Consider the following 25,265-nt stretch of genomic DNA (forward strand, 5'->3'; position numbering starts at 1 on the left):
CCAAGAGTATGCAAACTAAGTAGAATGCCCTGCTTGACTCAATAACACATTTAAAGAGTTTATATAGAGGAGGGGTGCAACAACGGGAATAGTAAATGTTTACACAGAGAACAGAACCCTCCTTTTGTAATTGACAAAAAATAATACATTTTTATTGAAATACAAAAACTCAAGTTAAAAACACATTAAAATCCTGAAATGGGGGTGCATGCGTGATGGGAGACCACACGGATGTACTCTAGATGAGCTCTTTACCTGGGAGATCCCCGCAGTCATTTATATGCCGTAAGCAGCAGTCCAAACAATCGGCAAACCTACAAGCTACTGTACATATGCAAAACAGCCGCCAACAACAAGATGCCTTCAAAGGTAAAAAAGTACAGAAGGAAAGATACACAACTTTAGCGCTATACCCAAGGAATTTCTAGTGCATATATTATATAAAAATATATAAATTATATGTTACAAATAACGTGTTGGTAAAAGAACATATAATCAATTAAAAAAATTAAAGTAAAAACAAAATAAGTGTAGAGTGTCCGCCTAATTCTTGAAGTCCTGCAGCCGAGAGGTCTCTAGGATTATCCAAATCCAATAGCAATAGTCCTTGTGGGAAAATAGTCCTTCTTGGCACTGATCTTCACTTATGCTCAGTGCATTATATAAAAACAGAAAATACAAAAAACAGTGTATAATATCGTACAGTGCATGTAAACAATATCACCTCTGTGCAAAAATATTCAAAACCAGATGTGAACCCCTAATACTGGTTCACCAACAAATCGGGACAATTGTAACAATTAGAGAACACAATGCCCTTGGCGCAAATGAAGGTACAACTACCACACTCGAACAGGTGTAGTGTAACAGTCCAGGAAAAAAGTCTTTATAGTTGTTCAATCTCCTCCAGATATAGCAAAGCTGTAAATGAAGAGAAGACCATTGCGCAGTAACTTCTTAAATATAGAATACTACATAATCCCTTTACTGCTAGTTTTTCCATCAGTAATATATTTTTCCCAATGTGGAAGATTGGGAATATTTGAGCCATCACTGGTGGAAAGTTCTATTTTAGTGTGTTCCTATTGTATAGATTATTGCCCCGCCCCCTCCGCCATTACGCTCAAGAGAGGAAAGGGTTAATTTTCAAATGCTTTAAATAGCATGGTCGAATTGAAGGCTCTATACCCCTGGCGAAGTGACATTTGCTGTCACAAAACACGTAGGGTGGAGCCTAGCAGTATCCGTCCAAGAGGTAGTGAGAAGAGGGATTCCCCAAGCAGCACCGACTTCATCGCAAAGGTAGTTCACTCTGGTTGTGGCACAAAGGGAGAAGGGGGTTAAACTTACCTTGGCAGTCTGCATAGGATCCCGGACTCTCAAAGCTTCGGACGGCATTCTAGTATTACGGGCCAAGACATGATACAATGTGAGTGTTATACGTCTTGTGCTTTTTTAAATAAATCAATGTTCTTCAGGTATTGTGCAATGTACATTTGTTTATTGCATACGTGTTGATCGGATAGGAGGAAACTTTGAATACGAGGTTTTGGGACATCACCTGATCAAGATCAAAGATACCAATTGAAGCACTTTATCTTTTATTTTGCTGTAAGTAGGCAATCTCAATGGATTGTGTAGTATTCTATATTTAAGAAGTTACTGCACAATGGTCTTCTTCTCTTCATTTACAGCTTCGCTATATCTGGAGGAGATTGAACAACTATAAAGACTCTTTTCCTGGACTGTTACACTACACCTGTTTGGGAGTGGTAGTTATACCTTCATTTGCGCAAAGGGCATTGTATTTTCTAATTGTTATATTAGGCCTGGGACATAGTGCCCCAAACAGTGCTGAGGCGCGCTGAGGCTCAGGTAAAGCGGTGCTTTCCCTGGGCTTACACAGCGCACCATCAGGGGGCGGGCCAGTGACGTCACGGAGCTGGTTCGCCCTCATTGGGCGAACCAGCTCACGTGACCAGCCCTGCGCTCCGGCAAGCGGGGAAATGTCAAAACGCCGTCAGACACACGCTTCCCCAAGCGTGTTGACGCGTGCGCGAGCCCCTGCTAAAGCTGCTCTCATTGCGGCTGCAGGGGCTCAGTGCCGAGCAGCAGCAGGGCTCAGCACGGGTCAGCGCATAAGCGCTGACCATGTCCCAGGCCTTAAGGTTTACAAGTCATTTGGATAGACTTGTTGTATTGTCTCTTGGCTGCCATTCCATTTTTCACCTATGTGATATTTTGGGATTTAGCAACATATATACAAGCATTGTCTGTGTTTGCAATTAGTCACATTGTTATATACTGTGCACTTTTTATATTGGGTATCACAAATGTGACTATAGTTAATCACCAGCATCAATTTTATTAAGTATCATTGTTGTCTGTAGTAATTTAGGTTTAAGGGCACTTTTTTCACCAAGTTTCCCTTTTTTGCTATTCACTGTGTGTCACTTAGTAGGATATCAATCAATGTGGGCAGTGTTAGCATTCACTTTTACCCAATATCGTTGTTGTTTTTTGTAGCATTTTAGGCACATTTTGGTTTAGATCACTGTGCACTATTATTGTCACAATAAGTTCTTGCTGTATTGGTAGTTAGCACTAAAGTATTTTTATAGGTAAGAGTGCTTTGTTGTATATATTCACCACAAATCTGGATAATTGATGAAAGTAAACATCTAAATAGTTAATGCTACTGTAGGGAAAAACTTGTACAGTGGTTGATCTCAAATGGATTTCTTACAACCCTTTAACATACATCTAGTATATAACAATACACCATGGATAACTTCTGTTTGAAAAATAACTCACAACAGGGTAACTTGATGACAAGAATGGCTCCGCTGTTCAATGAAACAGTCTCAGCAGCAATTTCATGGAAAAATAAAATAATAACATAGCACAGATCTGCTAGAAACTAAAATGTAATAAAACACATAAAAACAAACATCTGGAATGCCATCTGATTCTGGATTCACATCTGGTTTTGAATATTTTTGCACAGAGGTGTTCTCTTCTTTATAATCCAAAGGGGCCTGTAGATATTGCCCTGACGGCTTCTTGGGCTCAAATGAGACGGGACAGGTCTTATATAAGGCCTGTGGCGTCACATTTGAGTGCACCCAGAATTTGATTGGTTGGTGTAACATGTAACAGATTCCATTTTTTTAAGGATGTGACATCATCAAAAAGGGAGGTAAGCCAGCCAATCAGGTAGTATATGCTTCCTTCCCTTTAAGATGATGTCACTTCAGCAAAAAATAAATAAAATTAAAAGCCATCACATGGTATACCCGTCAATCTGATTAGTAGACATACCATGTGATGCCTTTCCTTTTGATGTCATCAAAAAGGGAGGGAAAATAGCCAATCAGGTAGCATGCCTCCCTCCATTTTTTATGACATTACATAACTCCAAAAAAGGAAAGACATCGTATGGTATATCTACCAATCCAATTGTAGCAGGGTGTCTCCTGAGCTGAACCACATTAATTTCAGTCTCGAGAACCCCTGGTTCCCGAGTTACAGGCCATGGTATGGGTACCGGTATCTCCCTGCATTGTTTAAATCTCCTGTGTCACGTGATACGGGACATTTAAACGTACATGATATACCAGTACCCCAAACCGGGGCCTGCATCTCAGTAAGCAGAGGGTCCCCGAGGCTGAAATAAATGCGATTCAGCTAAGGAGAACCCCTGCTTCAATACTCTGTTATTAAAATTAACATTCAAACTGCACGATTGCCTAAAGGAGCTGTGAAGGGAAATGCAGCTGTCTCCGTGCAGCTCTTGAGGGCTGCAGTTTAAGCAAACACTAGTATGCTTCTGATAAGTATTGGGGGGAAAAACACAAAGCAGTGCGATGTTGCATTTTTTTTTACCGTACTATAAAAAATTGTGATTTATTTCAGTGAATACCATTTTGACGCACATTTCTAATAGCGCGGTAAGAAAATGCAAACCCGCTCGGCAATTCACTGAACTTATCGAAGTTTGGGGAATAGGCCCCTATGAGTGGTATAACGGTGGCTCCGACTCCGTGGTTGGCATTACTGAGTAGAGTTTCCGCTTAAAATGCCCAAGCATTCTTACAATATAATGTTACATATACTTCTGGCCACTAGTTGCTCTATCAAAGCATGCTGGAATAAGCAGGTATGTCCTGAATTACCGGCCATCAAGGGTCGGGTCTGGTATATGCTTAAATATAATGGATTACGGCATTATGCACCATCCAGACTCTTGCGTTCTTCTCAAGGATGTCTTCTTTCTACCCCCTTTGTATCTAAAGCCCTCTCCCGCCTTAAACCTTTTTCATTGACTGCCCCTCACCTCTGGAATGCCCTTCCCCTCAGTACCCGACTAGCACCCTCTCTATCCACCTTTAAGACCCACCTTAAGACACACTTGCTTAAAGAAGCATATGAATAGCACTGTGGCTATTCTGAACACATGGCACATAAAGCTTGGCCCCCTGCAGATGCACTTACCAGAACTCCCTCCTACTGTCTCTGATCAACGCATCCAGGTACGACGCTCGGAGCGTCAGCATGCCCGGCCACTAACCTTCCAAGCACCCTTCCCAAACTCTCCTCTTGTTCCTAGACCGCCACCTTCGCAGCAGCTGGCACTGGAGCCTCCCGAGCCAATGCTATTAGGGGTGCAACAGATCCGGAATCCACTACGACAACACCTCTACGCCGGCGGACTCTGTTTCCAATTGGAGGCGCTCATCGACTTGGCCGTACGCATTGATCAATGCATCCAGGTACGACGCTCGGAGCGTCAGCATGCCCGGCCACTAACCTTCCAAGCACCCTTCCCCAACTCACCTCTTGTTCCTAGACCGCCACCTTCGCAGCAGCTGGCACTGGAGCCTCCCGAGCCAATGCTATTAGGGGTGCAACAGATCCGGAATCCACTACGACAACACCGCTACGCCGGCGGACTCTGTTTCTACTGTGGATCCCCTGAACATCTGGTCTGTGCATGCCCTTTGCGTCCGGGAAATGGGAACACTCAGTGAGTATGGAGGGGCTCTCACTGGGTGTTATCTCTTCTCGTCCCCTCCCCAAGGAGGCACTGCCTAAGAAACTTACAATTCCTGTTTCTCTCGCAGGCGCTGAGTTTCGCACATCTACTGCTGCCTTTATCGACTCCGGTGCTGGAGGAAATTTTGTAGACCTTGATTTCGCCAAACAGAAAGGGATACCTTTGGTGAAGAAGGCCCAACCTATTGCCTTGGTTGGGATTGACGGACGTTTGCTGTCTCCAGCCTTTATCTCGCTACAGACCGTACCTCTCCTCCTATCTACCTACTCCCACAGCGAGACCCTGGTCCTTGATGCCATCCAGCCCCAGGTACGCCGGTAACCCTCGGCCTACCTTGGTTGCAGAAGAACAAGCCTCCAATTGACTGGGTCTCACCTACCCCCATCACCTGGAAACCGAGGTCAGGGAAGTCCCCCAAACTCTTGGCTAACACAATGACTCAGGACTCCATTCTTCCCCCTGTGTACCACCCTTTCCGCGAGGTCTTTAACAAGGTCCGCTCAGAACAATTGCCTCCTTATCGGTCCTACGATTGCCCCATCGATTTGGTCCCAGGATACACCTTGCCCAAGTCCAAGACTTACCCATTGTCGATATCTGAGTCTCAAGCCATGGAAGACTACATAAAGGAGAACCTTGAGAAAGGATTCATACGGCCCTCCAGTTCCCCGGCGGGAGCAGGGTTCTTCTTCATGAAGAAAAAGGATGGTACTCTGAGGCCATGTATTGATTACCGGGGCTTGAACGGTATCACCATCAAGAACCGCTATCCTCTCCCCTTGATCACAGAACTCTACGATAAACTGCGTGGGGCTAAGATATTTTCCAAATTGGATCTCCGTGGGGCTTACAACTTGGTCCGCATCAGGCAGGGCGACGAGTGGAAGACGGCCTTCAACACCCGGTGTTGGCATTATGAGTACCTCCTCATGCCTTTTGGTTTATGTAACACCCGGTTGTCTTTCAGGACTTTATTAATGACGTATTTCATGAGGTGCTGAACATCTTTGTTATTGTCTATTTAGATGACATTTTGATCTTCTCCAAAAATCTCCAGGATCACATTCGTCACACCTCGTACGTCCTCTCACGTCTACTCAAACATCACCTGTACGCCAAACTAGAGAAGTGTACCTTCCATCAACACTCTACTCAATTTCTGGGCTACATTATTTCGGACGAAGGCTTTTTGATGGATCCAGGTAAACTCCAGGCAGTTACGGAATGGCCCAGACCAGAAACTCTCAAGGCTATCCAGCGCTTTTTAGGATTTGCGAACTATTATCGGAAGTTCATTCGCAATTTCTCCACTCTAGTGGCCCCCATCACGGCGTTGACTAGGAAAGGGGCTGACCCTTCTGCTTTGTCCGCCGAAGCTATCTCCGCCTTCCAGGCCCTTAACGAGGCATTCGTCATGGCACCGATCCTGCGCCACCCCAACACGAATCTTCCCTTTGTAATAGAAGTTGACGCATCGGACTGCGGTGCAGGGGCTGTACTATCACAGAGGTACTCGCCCTAGGATAAACTTCACCCTTGTGCGTATTTCTCCAAGAAATTCTCCTCCGCCGAGAGGAATTACGACGTCGGCAACAGAGTTATTGGCCGTTAAAATGGCAATACAAGAGTGGAGACATCTGTTGGAAGGGTCAAGGGAGCCATTTTCTATCTTAACGGACCACAAAAATTTACTTTACATCGAAGGAGCACGTCGCCTCGGTCCTCGACAAGCTCGCTGGGCACTCTTCGTCTCTCGCTTCAACTATCACCTATCCTATATCCCGGGAATGAAGAACGTGAAGGCAGATGCGTTGTCCAGACAATACTCCTCGGAAGACAGGCCTGAGGCAACTTTGGAACCTATCCTACCTCCCGAAAGAATTTTGGCTACTTCCACATTCAAATCGCTAGACAAGATCAAAAGGGACCAGCAACAGATCCCTTCTAACACGGCGATCCCCTCTAACAGGCTCTTCGTCTCGCCCAGATTCATTCCAGAGGTCCTAGATTGGGGACACTCTTCTAAACCTGCAAGTCACCTGGGCTTCAGAAGGACGTTAGACTTAATTCGTTAGAACTTTTGGTGGCCCAGTATGTCTAAAGACATTGCGGAATACACTCGCGCTTGTCCTGTATGCGCCCAGAACAAGACACTTCCACAGAGACCTCAGGGACTTCTCCTCCCATTGCCAGTGCCTGCTCGTCCATGGTCCCATATCTCCATGGATTTCATAGTCGACCTCCCTAGGTCTAGGGGCTTCAACACCATTTTAGTTGTCGTAGACAGGTTTTCGAAGATGGCCCACTTCATCCCCCTCAAGGGACTGCCCTCCTCTCCCGCCCTAGCAGACATTTTCTCCGAGCATATCTTTAAGATCCATGGCATTCCGTCTTCCATTGTCTCTGACAGAGGATCCCAGTTCGTCTCCAAGTTCTGGAGGACCTTCACTAAAAGACTGGGAATTGTCTCTTCCTTCTCCTCTGCATACCATCCCCAGTCCAATGGACAGACAGAGAGAACTAACCAGTCGCTGGAGAAATACCTCAGATGTTTCATCTCCGATTCCCAGGACGATTGGTCCCAACTCATCCCGTGGGCAGAGTACGCGGTCAATTCAGCATGAAGTAAATCCACCCAAGAATCCCCATTTTTTGTCAATTATGGTTTTCATCCTCCCTGCCTACCTATTTCCAATGTTGCTTCTGGGGTACCGGCGGTAGACAAACGGATTTACACTCCCCAAGACATTTGGTCCAAGGTACAAAAGTCTCTCCACAAGGCCGCCGATACTGCAAGACTTCAGGCCAATCGCCACCGTCGGCCGGCACCCAACTACAAGCCAGGGGATTTAGTATGGCTCTCGTCAAGAAACATCCGCTTGAGAGTTCCTTCCCCTAAACTGGCTCCTAGGTATTTGGGACCCTTTCCTGTCGTGGAGCAGATTAACCCAGTGGCGTTTGCCTTAAACTACACCCTCCATGAGGATCCCAGACGTTTTTCATACCTTGCTATTAAAACCTCACATTGCCAATTGTTTCTTTTCTAAACAGACCAGCAAGCCAGATCCAGTCACGGTACTCAATAACGAGGAATACGAGGTACAAGCCTTACTGGACTCTCGCATCTCCAGGGGGCAGCTTCAGTTTTTGGTCCACTGGAGAGGTTTCGGACCCGAGGAGAGGTCTTGGATTCCGCTCAAAGACATCCATGCGCCCTGCCTCCTGAAGACTTTTAGGAGGAAATTTCCAGACAAGCCGTTCTTGGATCGTCCTGAGGCCGATCCTGAAGAGTGGGGTACTGTTAGGAATGTGAGCACACAGCGCCTCAGGCGGAGCTCACGGCTACTCTCCTTACACTGCTCAGACCCTTCCACTACAACCACACAAGCCCCCTTCAGCTTCAGCACTTACCCCTCGGCATGGTGGGACGCTCCACAAGGTACTTCCTCCACGCTCTGCTCCGCAGCCGTCAGCGCGGAATCGCCACCCCGCACGCACGTTCGCACCCCACGTTGCTTCCTCTCATGCGCACGTCGGACTTACAGTGCACACACAAAAGCCCTTGAAGTTATCCCCACTCAGGCTCCGCCCCCAAACACCACACGGTTACAATCTGGCTCTTGCTGAGTGTCACCTGAGCTCTAAGAACAGCATCCAATGCACTGAAGCTCCCTGGGCTCCTCCAGGCACGCCCCCTCTCCTGGTTGGCTGTTCCAGCTTTATATACCCTCTCTGTTCTGTGCTTCCTCGCTCGTCATAGTTTTTGTATGGGTTTTTCACAGTGCTTGTTCTTTGATTCTCTCGGTTTTGACGCGGCTTGGCAGACTACCCCCTTTGGCTCTCAACTTCGGATTGTTCCAGTTTACGTACCTTCTGGCTTCCTTCCACCACGGCACTCATCTCGAACCTTCCATACGTCTCCTACCCCTGATCTCGGCAACGGCAACGACCATTCTTCTGGGAAAATGGCACCGACAAGTATTCCCGCAATACACCCCATCTGGCCTGGCACCATCTAATACCACAACCCGGACACATCCCTCGCTCTGTCGGTGTGTGTATTCATACCTGCCACCTCAGTTCTAGGGACAGGTCTGGTCTGCGGGCTACTCCGGCGTAACAACTATATACATAAAAAGAAGCGCATGGAGACATCGATTCAGCGTCCCGAGATGTATGATTCAGTGATGCAGACGTTTGGAGTCAATGCCCCGAGTGAGGATGCCAGGACCAGCTTCTCAGCTGCTCTGCGGTTTCCTCTGCGAGATATCAGGACTCTTTGAATTTTGTATTCCTCCCTCACTCCTTACGTGGATGGGAATGCCCCTATAATCGTCTGGAACCAACGTTTATAAGAAAATCAAAGTCCGGTTAGGGAGATTGGAAAACATTTTATCTATGTAAGTGTCGTATTGTTCATTTTTTACATAAAGTAATAATTATTTTACTAATAGTGTCTCTCCATGCGCTTCTTTTTATGATTATATCTTATAGTCTGTGTGGCAGGATGGCCTCACTGTGTGGTCAGTAAGAGTCCCAAACAGTGGGTAAGGCTTTTAACTTCAGTGGTTTTATTTTCCACAGTCAAATAAACATTAGGCACACTGTCCCTTTAAGGCAAACCAAAACATAAAAAGAAAATCTACTCCATGGTAGGGAGGCTAACTATACAGTATAACGCTATCTGCGAGTTGGCCGGCTAAACTGGTTACCAACTATAAATAACAGATTCTTATATATAGAAGAAGAACAATGTCTTATCTTGTTTGGTGGGGACTCCTGTCCTAAGAGAGAATTCAAGCAATCTTTCAGGATGCAGCAGCCTGGACAGGACAGCTCTGGCGTATGAGAGAACCCACCTACTACCAGCATTAGCCTCCTTATCAAGCTGCCTGACAGCTGTGTTAATTCAGCCTTGATTGTTCAGGTAGCTCTAACTTGGTTAACCTTCTGACTGCTGGTTTCAGCAGCCACAGGTATGTTTCCCAGGCATATTCATCAGCAAGTGACAATTGAGGAATTTAATTCCATAGACCTGTACAATGATAGACAATGACACAATCAATTATTATAGCAATATTTACAATTTACATTACACAACAATACAATATATATTATAGATGGTATAAAAATAACAAAAGAACAGAAAAGAAAGCAATGTTGACACCAATTTATGGAAGTGTGGAGTTCCTATTATAATATCAGATCTGAAATATCCAAAGTTTTGTTAATTTTTATCGATTTTAAGCTGATTTTACAAAGATGGAACCCCACATGACCACAAATAGAGGACAAAGAAAAGATAGCCAAACATGACACTGAATTTGGATCCATGTATGAAATGAACTCTTAATAGGTATATATATATACAGCTGACCCCGTCATAACGCGGTGCTCGGGATCCACAGAATGAGACCGCGTTATAACTGGGATCACGTTATAAAATTTCACTGTGTGAGGACTTACCGGCATCTGCAGCTCTCCCTGCTTCATCAGGCTATGTCCACGTGTGCGGCACTTACGTAGACTTTCCAATAATAATTTATAAATTATACATTATAATTAAAATTAAAATTAAATAATAATTTATAAATTATTTTATTTTGTATATATATTGTATATTGTATATATATATATATATATATTGTATACATTATTATTTTATTTATTTTATAATTTATAAATTATTATATAAAATAATAATTTATAAATTATACCATATCATACAGGAATCAAACCTTTCATATGCTAGTACCAATTCTCTACCTGCAAGCCACAGGGTTTGTGTGATGTCACAGACTCTAAAAACAAACTTAACATGTAGATGTTTAGTATATTTACAGAGTCTGTTTTACCACACCAATCATGTGGCTTAGCAGGTAGGGAATTGGTGCTAGCATATGGAACGTCCTTGGTGTGTGTGTGTGTGTGTGTGTGTGTGTGTGTGTGTGTGTGTGTGTGTGTGTGTGTGTGTGTGTGTGTGTGTGTGTGTGTGTGTGTGTGTGTGTGTGTGTGTGTGTGTGTGTGTAAAAAAGTAGAGATGTTTTTCAATCGAGTGCCACGCTCAGACTATGTTATATATATGAGGTTCAACATCCAATTTATGTCAGCAAAATCTAACAATATTGGAAATAATAGATAAATATAACTAATTAGTTAGGTACAACACATCTCAGAAAATTCCATATTTGTGCTACTATGTGAAATATTATAAATGCTGTGATACCCACTTAGTACTGGTTGCATACCCATACTGAATATATATGCTACACGACCAGAATGTCCAATTTAGGTGTAATGAAGTCAAAATTAACCCATTAGTGATGTAACTAATTTAACAATACAGTGTAACTTTTTTAATTATATGTACTTATTAATGCACTTTATATAAGTGTATATTAATAAACGTATTAATATGATTTATTCTACCTGTGTATATACAGTATATGATGATAAATAAATCAATAATCTAATAAAAATCATTTATGTATTGATAGAAAATTATTTATGTACTAATTAAAAATTTATTATGAAACAATATTATGAAACAATATGTGTAGTAATCATGTACTTGAACCAAGGGTTCTGATGGCAAATTCTCCAGAAGGAATGTGAATTAGAGTAACACATTAAAACCAGACCTCCACAACAACAGGAAAAGCAGAACCAGAGGGAACAGTGCTTAGACAACAGCAATTCATTCATTTAGACTTTTTGGATATAGAGTCCTCATGATATAAATCCAGTATGTTTCCCTGAGGCATAATGATTTAAACATATAGCCTCTTAACAAAGAGGGGGAATAGTCTCAATGTCTACCAAGGAAAGAGAACATGGATCTCTATTACAGGTATGTGACTTGGAATAGTGCATTGATAGGCTGTGTAGATGTACCCATGTAGTATATTGCTGCGATGTTCTAAAAATCGCGTACTCAAAGTACGTATAGTTCGTCCAATGTATTGGAGCCCGCATGAACATGAAATCATGTATACTACATGGGTTGATACACAGTCTAAATATCCCATTACCTGATGTTCTATTCCATTTGAAAATGAAGTTATCCTGTTTGTGATTTTGAGATGTTTACAAGTAAGACAACGATTCCTCCCACATGGGAAATTACCTATAGAGGGAGGCCTACAAACTGGACTTCCGGTATTCAATGTTAAAAAATCCTTCTGCTGCACATCCACGAATGTGGTGTATATAAATCAATGCTGCAAATGTGACCTAGCATGCTACATCCTGGTGAAACCAGACAAAAACATCAAACCAGAATGAACCTACACAGACACACAATAACACAACAGGAAGAAGGAAGATGCTGCACTCCAGTGGGACACCACTTCTCACAGCCAGATCATTCCATAAATTATTTAAAAATCCAAGCCCTCGATGGAATGTTTAAAAGCACTTAAGAACGGAAAACATTTCAGCTCAAAATGATAATGCTCATTGACACAAAATAAAAGTGGACTTAATGCTTACAGTATATGGCGTTTCTTACACACTATCATCATTTTTTAAAATAATATGTCTCCTTGCCTGTGTTAATTTTACAATTCAAACCCTTCTCTTCCCTTAATCTGGTTCAAAGGAGGTTCATTTGTCTAATTTTGCATATGAAAAACTGGGGCAAAGAAATTGCACCAGATTTATTAAGGAAAAACATTTTCCTTGGAGCCAATGTGATTTTCTTGAATGATAAATCTGGTGCAGTGTTTTTGCACCAGTTTTGCCCTAGATTGCTTATGTTCTGCGTTACTGCAGATGATATACTCCCTGGATGGCCGAGGACAGACCAAGAGAATCAAAAGCTACTGTACAGTTATAACTTAATAATATTGTGATCTTTATGTTAGTTTCCTTTTGACATCAGTAAAGGATCAAATGTGATGACTTATTTTACATTCATTTTTTGAACGGGGCCAAAGGGCATACAGATGCAGCGGCCATTATTCAAACACTTCACGCGGTGTATACCTCGGAATACCCATGTCATGGCGCGGAATTTCTTCCAACCGTACCGCCTTAAGACGCGAGTGCAAGCGAGTGCAGAAATTGACATTTTAGTGTTCTGGTTTTTAAACACCTGAAATTGGCACAGTAGCACAGTACTGTACACATTGCAATTCATTCATTTCATTGCATTTAAGTGCACACAAACCATGAAATTCAAACAAAGCAACTGCAATAACACATGTGCCTTGGGCGATTGGCCGCGTTAATGCCGCATGGAACACAGCAGCGCACACAAAAATGGCTCCGTGATTTTTTCGAATAACGGCCGCTGCATCTGTAGCATTGATATTTTCACTGGTTGTCTGGGATTAACTGCCGATAGGAATATTTCCAACCAAATTCATAATAATAGATCTTACAATCGGTGAAGATCCCAAATTGATTCTTTCAGTTGTGAATTGTTATAGAAATTGAACTAACTAATTTAGAAACTAAATGATTACTTCTTAACCAGTTTAATAATCTGTATGTCTGTAACCCTTTCACTGCCAGAAGGGCCTGCAATGCAGTGTTGTGGTAGAAAAAAGTTTAACCCTTTGAGTGCCCCAAGACATCGTCACTATATCATGGGGTTTATCAACCAATGCAATACTCTTTCATTGATGGCATTTTCAGAGAACGAGTGTTACTTAATACTGAAACGAGCATTATACACAGATCTTCACTAATTCATACCATCCACATAACATAGTATTGAAAGTGACAGGTAATGTCGATAGACAGTAAAAAATATAGATCTACAGTAGCATATCAGAACTTCAAATATATAGTATAATCTATGTTTTTAGTCACAACTTTGACAAATATGTCAAAAAAATGCAAAGTAATGTATAAAGTGACTTACTTGAATATGATACAATTACAATCAATTATTTTGCTTTGTTCTCTAGGGGGGATTATGCTCTAAAGTGCGTTAGTGCCAGTCGGTACTAACGCATGGAATCTCCCATTGACTTTATTGAGCGTTTCTGTGCATTAGTGTCTGATCAGCACAAAGGCACTTTAGAGAATACCCTCCTAGTAGCTATATTTGTGATGTGAAGTGTTGGTTGATAACCTATTACAGTTCATATCACTGTACGCTTGAATAAGAGGCCTGTGAGGTTCAAAAGCTATGCGATTCTTTCATTCCACCTATGAAGAATTCTCATGTTCATACCATAAAATGTATGCTTTGCATGAAAATATTGTTTTAATATATAACATTACACTCTATAATAATCCTATCAAACAAAAAAGTACTTGCCAAGCACACTCAAGAGGCGAATATTCGGAAAGTCGATCAATGGTGCTGACGGACCTCAGTGACCTGATCCCCCTTAATCTTTCGCCAAATTCAGATCCATCCCTGTAGGTGTAGATGATTCTTTAATCCTTTAAGCCATGTAGGTTATTATGACCAAACAATACTAACAGATAAAATAAAACCTAATGGCAATATCCTATGATTGTTTCCTGTCTTTATACAGTGCTTGTCTCAAGAATAATTAGCACCTCTTTTAAAGTGTACATATTTGAGTGGAATGTGTGGGCAACAGCGCAGTTTAATGCAGTTCCTTTAATGCAGTTTAAATCTATTACATTTCCACTCTCATCTTGCTCAAATATTTTTACATTATTATTTACTGGAATTGGCACATTTTTTTTATAAGGATGAATTAGTGCACCTGTTCATGCCCAGATATCAATAAATACATTCAACAAATGCCTCCAGGCTGCCAAATCAGTGCAAAGCTGGTGCAAAAACATGGCACCAGATTTATCAATTATGAAAATGCAATTGGTTTAAATGGAATGTTTTCTCCTTAACAAATCTGGTGCAGTTTTTTTCCCTCCGTTTTGTAGGCAGGAGACTTTGATAAATAACATAGTATTAATATGTTGGAATAACATGGTCATGATTTACCCAATCCAATGAACCCAGATTTGGTTTACAATATCACTGAAATCCACTCCGTGTTCCATGATTTATCAGAAAGATTGAAATGTGCCAGTCATATTTTATAGCAGTGGATATCTGTGGATAACGTGAGTTTACTCAGTTCTCATTTAAAGACGTACTGTAGTAAGTCCAATGTTATCAGAAAATAAATAAAAATGTATCTATTTAAATAGATTGATTGGACTGAATGGACATGAACACACTTAACTGTGTGTTGCCCTGATTATGACAATATTGGATCTCGGTCATAGTGAGCAAAGCTATTTGTTACCAGATAATAATGACAAATAGTAGATTGTATCAAATAATATACAATGTTTAGAGCCAAAAGTATTTAATCTCCTGTATTGTGCAATTATATTTAAAATGTTTATGTACTATATGTACAGGTATATATACAAGCAATATGGCACACCAATACAGAACATGATAATAACCAGCAGTTGAGTATAATTTAGGAAGATTAGATAATATATTGGCCACAAGTTAGAATCCAGACTTTCAGTCCTTAGGGAGGACTGTCCTCAGGGTTATCCAACCTCTGTGTACATCTACAGTATATAAACACACACATCTATGTGTATCTCCCTCCCTCTCCCTCTCCCTCTCCCTCTCCCTCTCCTCTCCTCTCCCTCTCCCTCATCCCTCTCCCTCTCCTCTCTCTCTCTCTCTCTCTCTCTCTCTCTCTCTCTCTCTCTCTCTCTCTCTCTCTCTCTTCTCTCTCTCTCATTCTCTCTCTCCCTCTCTCTCTCTCTCTCTCTCTCTCTCTCTCCTCTCTCTCTCTATATATATATGCACACACACACACACACATACTGCTAGTTGGTAGGCAATGCATACCCCTAAAGACTAGCAGAATTTTCCCATAGATTTTGGTGACTTTTTTTGTCTTAATACAGATGTTATAATATACAACCACCTCTCCTACTCACTGCAATGTCACTTCCTTGACCTGGTTTGCTTCTGCTTTGTCTCTAACACCTCTAACACGCCCTTTCTTCTCTCTACTTCTCTTCACTCATACAAACACTGTCCACCACAACTCAAGGTCTATTTGCCACTTTTAACTCCCTTCAATGCCTAACTACACCAACACCCCACTCTACCTTCATGGCCCAGACCTCGCCACCTACTTCACAGACAAGATTAAGTCAATCAGACATGATATCTTTTCAGGGATATAGAGAGAGAAAGGGGGAGCACAGGTTGAAGAATTTGGGGTATCTGGAGTATCTAATTAGATATTTGTGGGTGTGTTTGAAAGATATAATAAATCACTTACACGGCCTTGTGTAAATGCTCTCACAGCAAGGTTTACTTGTCTTGGTGTTCCCTCGGTCGGTTGCCTCCTTCTTTTCAGGACTTGGTTTTCTTTCTGGATATCTTCAGCGGTCCTCGGCTTACAATGAGGATGTCTCCCTCGGAGTCAATAGATTAAAAAACAATGTTTTAGAGGGGGATACAGACAGTATTGATAAAGTCCAATGGTATATATATATATTTATATTTATAAGGCAGTAAATACTGCCGGTACTCACACGGGCTAGTGTGAGTACAATCCTAGGGGAAGGTGTCTTTTTATCCAAAGTTGATCTTAGCACGTAGTGATCTATAGGTGTATTAGGGGTCTGGTATGTAATGATAAATATAAAATGATACTCACACGGCCTTGTGTGAGTGGATGCACATCAAGGTATCTTTATCTTTATAGTCCCCTTTTTCTTCTTTTCCGGTTCTTGATCTTCTTCCTAATTTTTCTCGGTGGTCTTCAACTCCCAGTGTGGTGATCCCCCTCGGTGTGAACAAATAGGAAAACAATTGTTAGTGGGGAAACGTCAACATAAATCAGTGGCTACCCACTAGAAGAGCACGAGCAGATACGTAAAAACAGCAAAATGCTGCAGGCACTCACACGGGCAAGTGTGAGTGTAATCCTAGGGGAAGGTATCTTTTCTCTTTTGGTGTCTTTAAATCTGGTGCCCTGTAAGGGTAATGGTGGTCTAATATATATAGGTATATAAAAATAAAATTCAAAATGATACTCACACGGCCTTTTGTGAGTAAATGCACATCAGGGTATCTTTGACTTCTTTGTGATACTGATAATATTGATCTCCAAGTGCCAGTGTAGGTAGAGAACCCCTCCCTGGTGTAGATGTAAATTTGAACACTGTCACGATTTTCGTGGGCTACAACAAAATTTATTAAAGAACTCTAAAAACGGAAAATGTTTAAAAACAATAGAAAAAATGCATAGAAAGAAAAAGCCAGCCGTCTGAAAGAAATTTGCTCGTGGGTCTCGTGGAGCGCAGCTAACTTGCTCCGCGTCCGGATATAGTGCTGCCTCCTCTCAGATCCACTCCTTGACGGTGGCTGTGCTGGGTAACAATTGCCTAGTGGTCAGAGCAACGCGTTTCGACTTTTGGTCTTCCTCAGGCTCCGTAGTTTGGGGTTAGGGTTCGTGGCAGGTATTTATACTAATGTCAGCCAATCCCCATTCTACTTTAGGCAATGTCCTCTGTTGTTCAATTAGAACTGATGAGTGCTGTGTGATGCACTCCATTTTCTACTTCTGCACGTCATAGTAAATAAATAATTAAATGAATTGACGCATTTACTGGTTAGGATCTCTAAAATTTATACATAGGAGTAAAATCGTAGTGAAACATAAAGTTAATACATAACTTAGAAGACAATAAGTGAAGTGTTCTACATAAAGAGTGAGGTAATGTGTGATGTACCAAATAAATCTGTGTACTTTGTGAAGATACCTGCGTGATTAATAATAATTCCATCTGTGGCTGGGATAAAGTTTCCATAAGTGCATAAGTTAATGTGCATGTAATATTTCTAATGTGTTTTTTTTTTTTTTTTTTTTTTTTTATATTACATGCACATTAACTTATGCACTTATGGAAACTTTATCCCAGCCACAGATGGAATTATTATTAATCACGCAGGTATCTTCACAAAGTACACAGATTTATTTGGTACATCACACATTACCTCACTCTTTATGTAGAACACTTCACTTATTGTCTTCTAAGTTATGTATTAACTTTATGTTTCACTACGATTTTACTCCTATGTATAAATTTTAGAGATCCTAACCAGTAAATGCGTCAATTCATTTAATTATTTATTTACTATGACGTGCAGAAGTAGAAAATGGAGTGCATCACACAGCACTCATCAGTTCTAATTGAACAACAGAGGACATTGCCTAAAGTAGAATGGGGATTGGCTGACATTAATATAAATAACTGCCACGAACCCTAACCCCAAACTACGGAGCCTGAGGAAGACCAAAAGTCGAAACGCGTTGCTCTGACCACTAGGCAATTGTTACCCAGCACAGCCACCGTCAAGGAGTGGATCTGAGAGGAGGCAGCACTATATCCGGACGCGGAGCAAGTTAGCTGCGCTCCACGAGACCCACGAGCAAATTTCTTTCAGACGGCTGGCTTTTTCTTTCTATGCATTTTTTCTATTGTTTTTAAACATTTTCCGTTTTTAGAGTTCTTTAATAAATTTTGTTGTAGCCCACGAAAATCGTGACAGTGTTCAAATTTACATCTACACCAGGGAGGGGTTCTCTACCTACACTGGCACTTGGAGATCAATATTATCAGTATCACAAAGAAGTCAAAGATACCCTGATGTGCATTTACTCACAAAAGGCCGTGTGAGTATCATTTTGAATTTTATTTTTATATACCTATATATATTAGACCACCATTACCCTTACAGGGCACCAGATTTAAAGACACCAAAAGAGAAAAGATACCTTCCCCTAGGATTACACTCACACTTGCCCGTGTGAGTGCCTGCAGCATTTTGCTGTTTTTACGTATCTGCTCGTGCTCTTCTAGTGGGTAGCCACTGATTTATGTTGACGTTTCCCCACTAACAATTGTTTTCCTATTTGTTCACACCGAGGGGGATCACCACACTGGGAGTTGAAGACCACCGAGAAAAATTAGGAAGAAGATCAAGAACCGGAAAAGAAGAAAAAGGGGACTATAAAGATAAAGATACCTTGATGTGCATCCACTCACACAAGGCCGTGTGAGTATCATTTTATATTTATCATTACATACCAGATCCCTAATACACCTATAGATCACTACGTGCTAAGATCAACTTTGGATAAAAAGACACCTTCCCCTAGGATTGTACTCACACTAGCCCGTGTGAGTACCGGCAGTATTTACTGCCTTATAAATATAAATATATATATATACCATTGGACTTTATCAATACTGTCTGTATCCCCCTCTAAAACATTGTTTTTTAATCTATTGACTCCGAGGGAGACATCCTCATTGTAAGCCGAGGACCGCTGAAGATATCCAGAAAGAAAACCAAGTCCTGAAAAGAAGGAGGCAACCGACCGAGGGAACACCAAGACAAGTAAACCTTGCTGTGAGAGCATTTACACAAGGCCGTGTAAGTGATTTATTATATCTTTCAAACACACCCACAAATATCTAATTAGATACTCCAGATACCCCAAATTCTTCAACCTGTGCTCCCCCTTTCTCTCTCTATATCCCTGTACTAATAAGGATCCTGGATAAGGACCCTATTGGGGTCTGAGCCATAGGACAAGAAGACGAACCAGAGGGGACCTTTGTTTATAAGGTTGTAAATTCCATTGCTACATTGCCCCTGTTCTTAAGAACTTAATCAGGGAGCGCCCGGGCTTTTCTTTATTTCATGATATCTTTTCATGCAAAGCTCCACACACAACACCTATCTCCCCTCGCACACCTAAATCCTATCTCAGCTCATTTTCCCCTGTGATTGAGGATGACGTCTCCGCGCTCCTCTCATCATCTTGTCCTACAACCTGCCCCCTTGATCCTATTCCCTCACACCCAGACTAATCCCCACCCTACATTAACTCCCCTTTTTAACCTCTTTCCAATCTGGCACATTCCCATCTTCTTTTAAAAGTGTACTCATCACACCTATTCTAAAGAAACCCTCCGTTGACTCATGCTCCCCCTCTAACTACCACCCTTTTTCTCTTCTCCCCTTTGCCTCCAAGCTACTTGAGCAACTTGTATTAAACCGCCTGACTCACTTTGTCTCCTCCAACTCCCTGCTTGACTCTTTACAATCTGGTTTCCGTCATCTACACTCTGTTGAGACAGCACTAATAAAAGTCACTAATGACCTACTCATAGCCAAATCTAAGGGTCATTTCTCCCTACTATTCTCCTGGATCTCTGCTGTCTTTCACACTGTTAATCACCCCCTTCTCCTAACATTCTCCACTCCATTGGCCTCCATGATGCATCCTTCTCCTGGTTCACATCCTACATTTCGGACCGCTCCTTCAGTGTTTCTTCTCTAGTGTCTCCTCCTCTTCACTCCCTCTTTCTGTTGGAGCCCCATAAGTCTCTGTCCTTGGCTCTCTGCTCTTCTCACTCTACTCCTCTTCTCTTGGTGAACTAATACAATCTTTTACCTTTTAGTAGCATCTTTATGCCACTGACACCCAAATCTCTCTCCTCCTCTTACCTCTCCCACTCTCTCTTGTCCCGTGTCCAACTGTCTCTCTGCAATCTCTTCCTGAATGTCTCACAGCTACCTGAAGCTTAACATATCCAAAACAGAGTTCATATTCTTTCCCCCTTCCACTGCTACTGCTACTGCAACACTATCCCTCACTGCCAATGACAGCACAATCTCCTCAACACCTCAAGCCGCTGTCTAGGGTTCATCTTCGACTCTGATCTTTCCTTCATTCCTCACATTCAGTCCCACAAGAAGTTCTGCTGTCTCCACCTCGGAAATATCTCCAAGCTATTCCCTTTTCTCTCTCATGATGCAACTAAAATCCTAATCCACTTACTCATCGTGTACTATTTCAATTATTGCAACCTTCTCTTAGTTGGCATTCCCCCTGTCCGCTTCTCCAAACGCTAATCCATCCAAAATGCTGCTCCTAGATGCATCTACCTCACTCACTACTCCATTTCTATTGCGCCACTACACACATCCCTACACTGGCTTCCCATAGCCTCTAGAATAAAATGTAAAATCTCTCATCTTTTGCCCTTCCATAATGAAAAATTATCATCAGCTCTCCCCCTCATCATCCTCAGATCTCCCCCAGTCCTACTCAGATCTCCCCCACTCCTCCTCAGATTTCCTGCAATACCCCTCATCATCCTCAGATCTCCCCCCGTCCCACTCAAATCTCCCACAGTCCCACCCAGCATCCTCAGATCTCCCTCAGTCCCCCTCACATCTCCCCAAGTCGTCTCACATCTCCCTCACATCTCCCTCAGTCCCTTTCACATCTCCCTCAGTCCCTCTCACATCTCCCTCAGTCCCTCTCACATCTCCCTCAGTCCCTCTCACATCTCCCCAGTCCCTCTCACATCTCCCCAGTCCCTCTCACATCTCCCTCAGTCCCTCTCACATCTCCCTCAGTCCCTCTCACATCTCCCTCTCACATCTCTCACATCTCACCCAATCCCTCTAACATCTCCTTCAGTTCCTCTCACAACTCCCCCTCACTTCCTCTCACATCTCCCTCAGTTCCTCTCACATCTCCCCCAGTCCCTCTCACATCTCCCTCAGTTCCTCTCACATCTCCCTCAGTCCCTTTCACATCTCCCCCAGTCCCTCTCACATCTCCCTCAGTTCCTCTCACATCTCCCTCAGTTCCTCTCACATCTCCCTCAGTCCCTCTCACATCTCCCTCAGTTCCTCTCACATCTCCCTCAGTTCCTCTCACATCTCCCTCAGTTCCTCTCACATCTCCCTCAGTTCCTCTCACATCTCCCTCAGTTCCTCTCACATCTCCCTCAGTCCCTCTCACATCTCCCTCAGTTCCTCTCACATCTCCCTCAGTTCCTCTCACATCTCCCTCAGTTCCTCTCACATCTCCCTCAGTCCCTCTCACATCTCCCTCAGTCCCTCTCACATCTCCCTCAGTTCCTCTCACATCTCCCTCAGTTCCTCTCACATCTCCCTCAGTCCCTCTCACATCTCCCTCAGTTCCTCTCACATCTCCCTCAGTTCCTCTCACATCTCCCTCAGTCCCTCTCACATCTCCCTCAGTTCCTCTCACATCTCCCTCAGTCCCTCTCACATCTCCCTCAGTTCCTCTCACATCTCCCTCAGTCCCTCTCACATCTCCCTCAGTTCCTTTCACATCTCCCTCAGTCCCTCTCACATCTCCCTCAGTTCCTCTCACATCTCCCCAGTCCCTCTCACATCTCCCCAGTCCCTCTCACATCTCCCCCAGTCCCTCTCACATCTCCCTCAGTTCCTTTCACTTCTCCCCCAGTCCCTTTCACATCTCCCCCAGTCCCTCTCACACCTCCCTCAGTCCCTCTCACATCTCCCTCAGTTCCTTTCACATCTCCCTCAGTTCCTTTCACATCTCCCTCAGTTCCTCTCACATCTCCCTCAGTTCCTCTCACATCTCCCTCAGTCCCTCTCACATCTCCCTCAGTTCCTTTCACATCTCCCTCAGTCCCTCTCACATCTCCCCCAGTCCCTCTCACACCTCCCTCAGTCCCTCTCACATCTCCCTCAGTCCCTCTCACATCTCCCTCAGTTCCTTTCACATCTCCCTCATTCCCTCTCACATCTCCCTCAGTTCCTCTCACATCTCCCTCAGTCCCTCTCACATCTCCCTCAGTTCCTTTCACATCTCCCTCAGTCCCTCTCACATCTCCCTCAGTTCCTCTCACATCTCCCTCAGTCCCTCTCACATCTCCCTCAGTTCCTCTCACATCTCCCTCAGTTCATTTCACATCTCCCTCAGTCCCTCTCACATCTCCCTCAGTTCCTTTCACATCTCCCCCAGTCCCTCTCACATCTCCCCCAGTCCCTCTCACATCTCCCTCAGTTCCTTTCACTTCTCCCCTTGTCCCTTTCACATCTCCCCCAGTCCCTCTCACACCTCCCTCAGTCCCTCTCACATCTCCCTCAGTTCCTTTCACATCTCCCCCAGTCCCTTTCACATCTACCCCAGTCCCTTTCACATCTCCCCCAGTCCCTCTCACATCTCCCTCAGTCCCTCTCACATCTAACTCAGTTCCTCTCACATGCTCCCTCTCACATCTCCTCCTCCCCTCCTTCATGCCTACCTGGCTGGAAAGGGCAGGGGGAGATGGTATGCAGCGGCAGTGGGCCCCGTAGAAGAATCTATTAAGGTGAGGAGCTCTAACTGCAGACACCAGAAGTTTCAGGTCCGACTGCTAGATGGCGCACCTCCCCTGCAGTCCTGCTCTGCTCCTGCTCTGAAACAAGTGATTCTACTACCAGCTAATACAATGGTTCGGCGAACTTGAGAAATTCCCAGAACAGGTTTGCACGAGCCGGTGCAAACTGGGTGAATCCCACCACTGCCCAGGACATACTTGAAAACTAGAGGAAACTCAATGTATTACTTCCTGGTAAAACTTTTTATAAATAAATAAACTAAGGGCTACATTCACAGAGCTATTAAGTAGTAACAAAGGATGGAGCAGGAGTAAGTGGTATTATACTGTAGCTCCTTTTCCCCCATGTCTAGGGAAGCTACGTGGTACTTTACCTGAATGGCTTACAGGATGCCTGATTCTCAGCTGAAGGGAGCCTGTGGAAACATATTCACTTATCCACACACAGAGCCTCCAGCTGGAAAGGATCCTCAAGCAGTGGGATAGCCCCCTCGAATACAGTATAACAAGTAAATGCACCAAGTTATGATATAACAGTATTTACTGAACACTTTCTTATTATAACTGAGCACAAAATAAAACCGGTACGATATATATATATATACATTTGAATAGTATCCCCACATTACTTAGAGGTCCTTCTTGGCACTGATCTTCACTTATGCTCAGTGCATTATATAAAAACAGAAAATACAAAAAACAGTGTATAATATCGTACAGTGCATGTAAACAATATCACCTCTGAGCAAAAATATTCAAAACCAGATGTGAACCCCTAATACTGGTTCACCAACAAATCTGGACAATTGTAACAATTAGAGAACACAATGCCCTTGGCGCAAATGAAGGTATAACTACCACACCCGAACAGGTGTAGTGTAACAGTCCAGGAAAAAAGTCTTTATAGTTGTTCAATCTCCTCCAGATATAGCAAAGCTGTAAATGAAGAGAAACCATTGCGCAGTAACTTCTTAAATATAGAATACTACATAATCCCTTTACTGCTAGTTTTTCCATCAGTAAAATATTTTTCCCAATGTGGAAGATAGGGAATATTTTTGTCTGTGTGTGTGTGTGTGTGTGTGTGTGTGTGTGTGTGTGTGTGTGTGTGTGTGTGTGTGTGTGTGTGTGTGTGTGTGTGTGTGTGTGTGTGTGTGTGTGTGTGTGTGTGTGTGTGTGTGTGTGTGTGTGTAAAAAAGTGGAGAGGTTTTTCAATCGAGTGCCATGCTCAGACTGTGTTATATATATGAGGTTCAACATCCAATTTATGTAAGCGAAATCTAACAATATTGGAAATAATAGATAAATATAACTAATTAGTTAGGTACAACACATCTCAGAAAATTCCATATTTGTGCTACTATGTGAAATATTATAAATGCTGTGATACCCACTTAGTACTGGTTGCATACCCATACTGAATATATATGCTACACGACCAGAATGTCCAATTTAGGTGTAATGAAGTCAAAATTAACCCATTAGTGATGTAACTAATTTAACAATACAGTGTAACTTTTTTAATTATATGTACTTATTAATGCACTTTATATAAGTGTATATTAATAAACGTATTAATATGATTTATTCTACCTGTGTATATACAGTATATGATGATAAATAAATCAATAATCTAATAAAAATCATTTATGTATTGATAGAAAATTATTTATGTACTAATTAAAAATTTATTATGAAACAATATTATGAAACAATATGTGTATTAATCATGTACTTGTACCAAGGGTTCTGATGGCAAATTCTCCAGAATTTTATTTATTTATATATAAAATATTTTACCAGGAAGTAATACATTGAGAGTTACCTCTCGTTTTCAAGTATGTCCTGGGCACAGAGTAAAACAAATAATACATGGTTAAGGAATGTGAATCAGAGTAACACATTAAAACCAGACCTCCACAACAACATGACAAGCAGAACCAGAGGGAACAGTGCTTAGACAACAGCAATTCATTCATTTAGACCTTTTGGATATAGAGTCCTCATGATATATGTAACAGGGGAGTAAGCCCTGTTCAAGTAATGTGCC

The sequence above is a fragment of the Ascaphus truei genome, chromosome 7 (genome assembly GCF_040206685.1).
Source record: "Ascaphus truei isolate aAscTru1 chromosome 7, aAscTru1.hap1, whole genome shotgun sequence".
Lineage (NCBI taxonomy): Eukaryota > Metazoa > Chordata > Amphibia > Anura > Ascaphidae > Ascaphus > Ascaphus truei.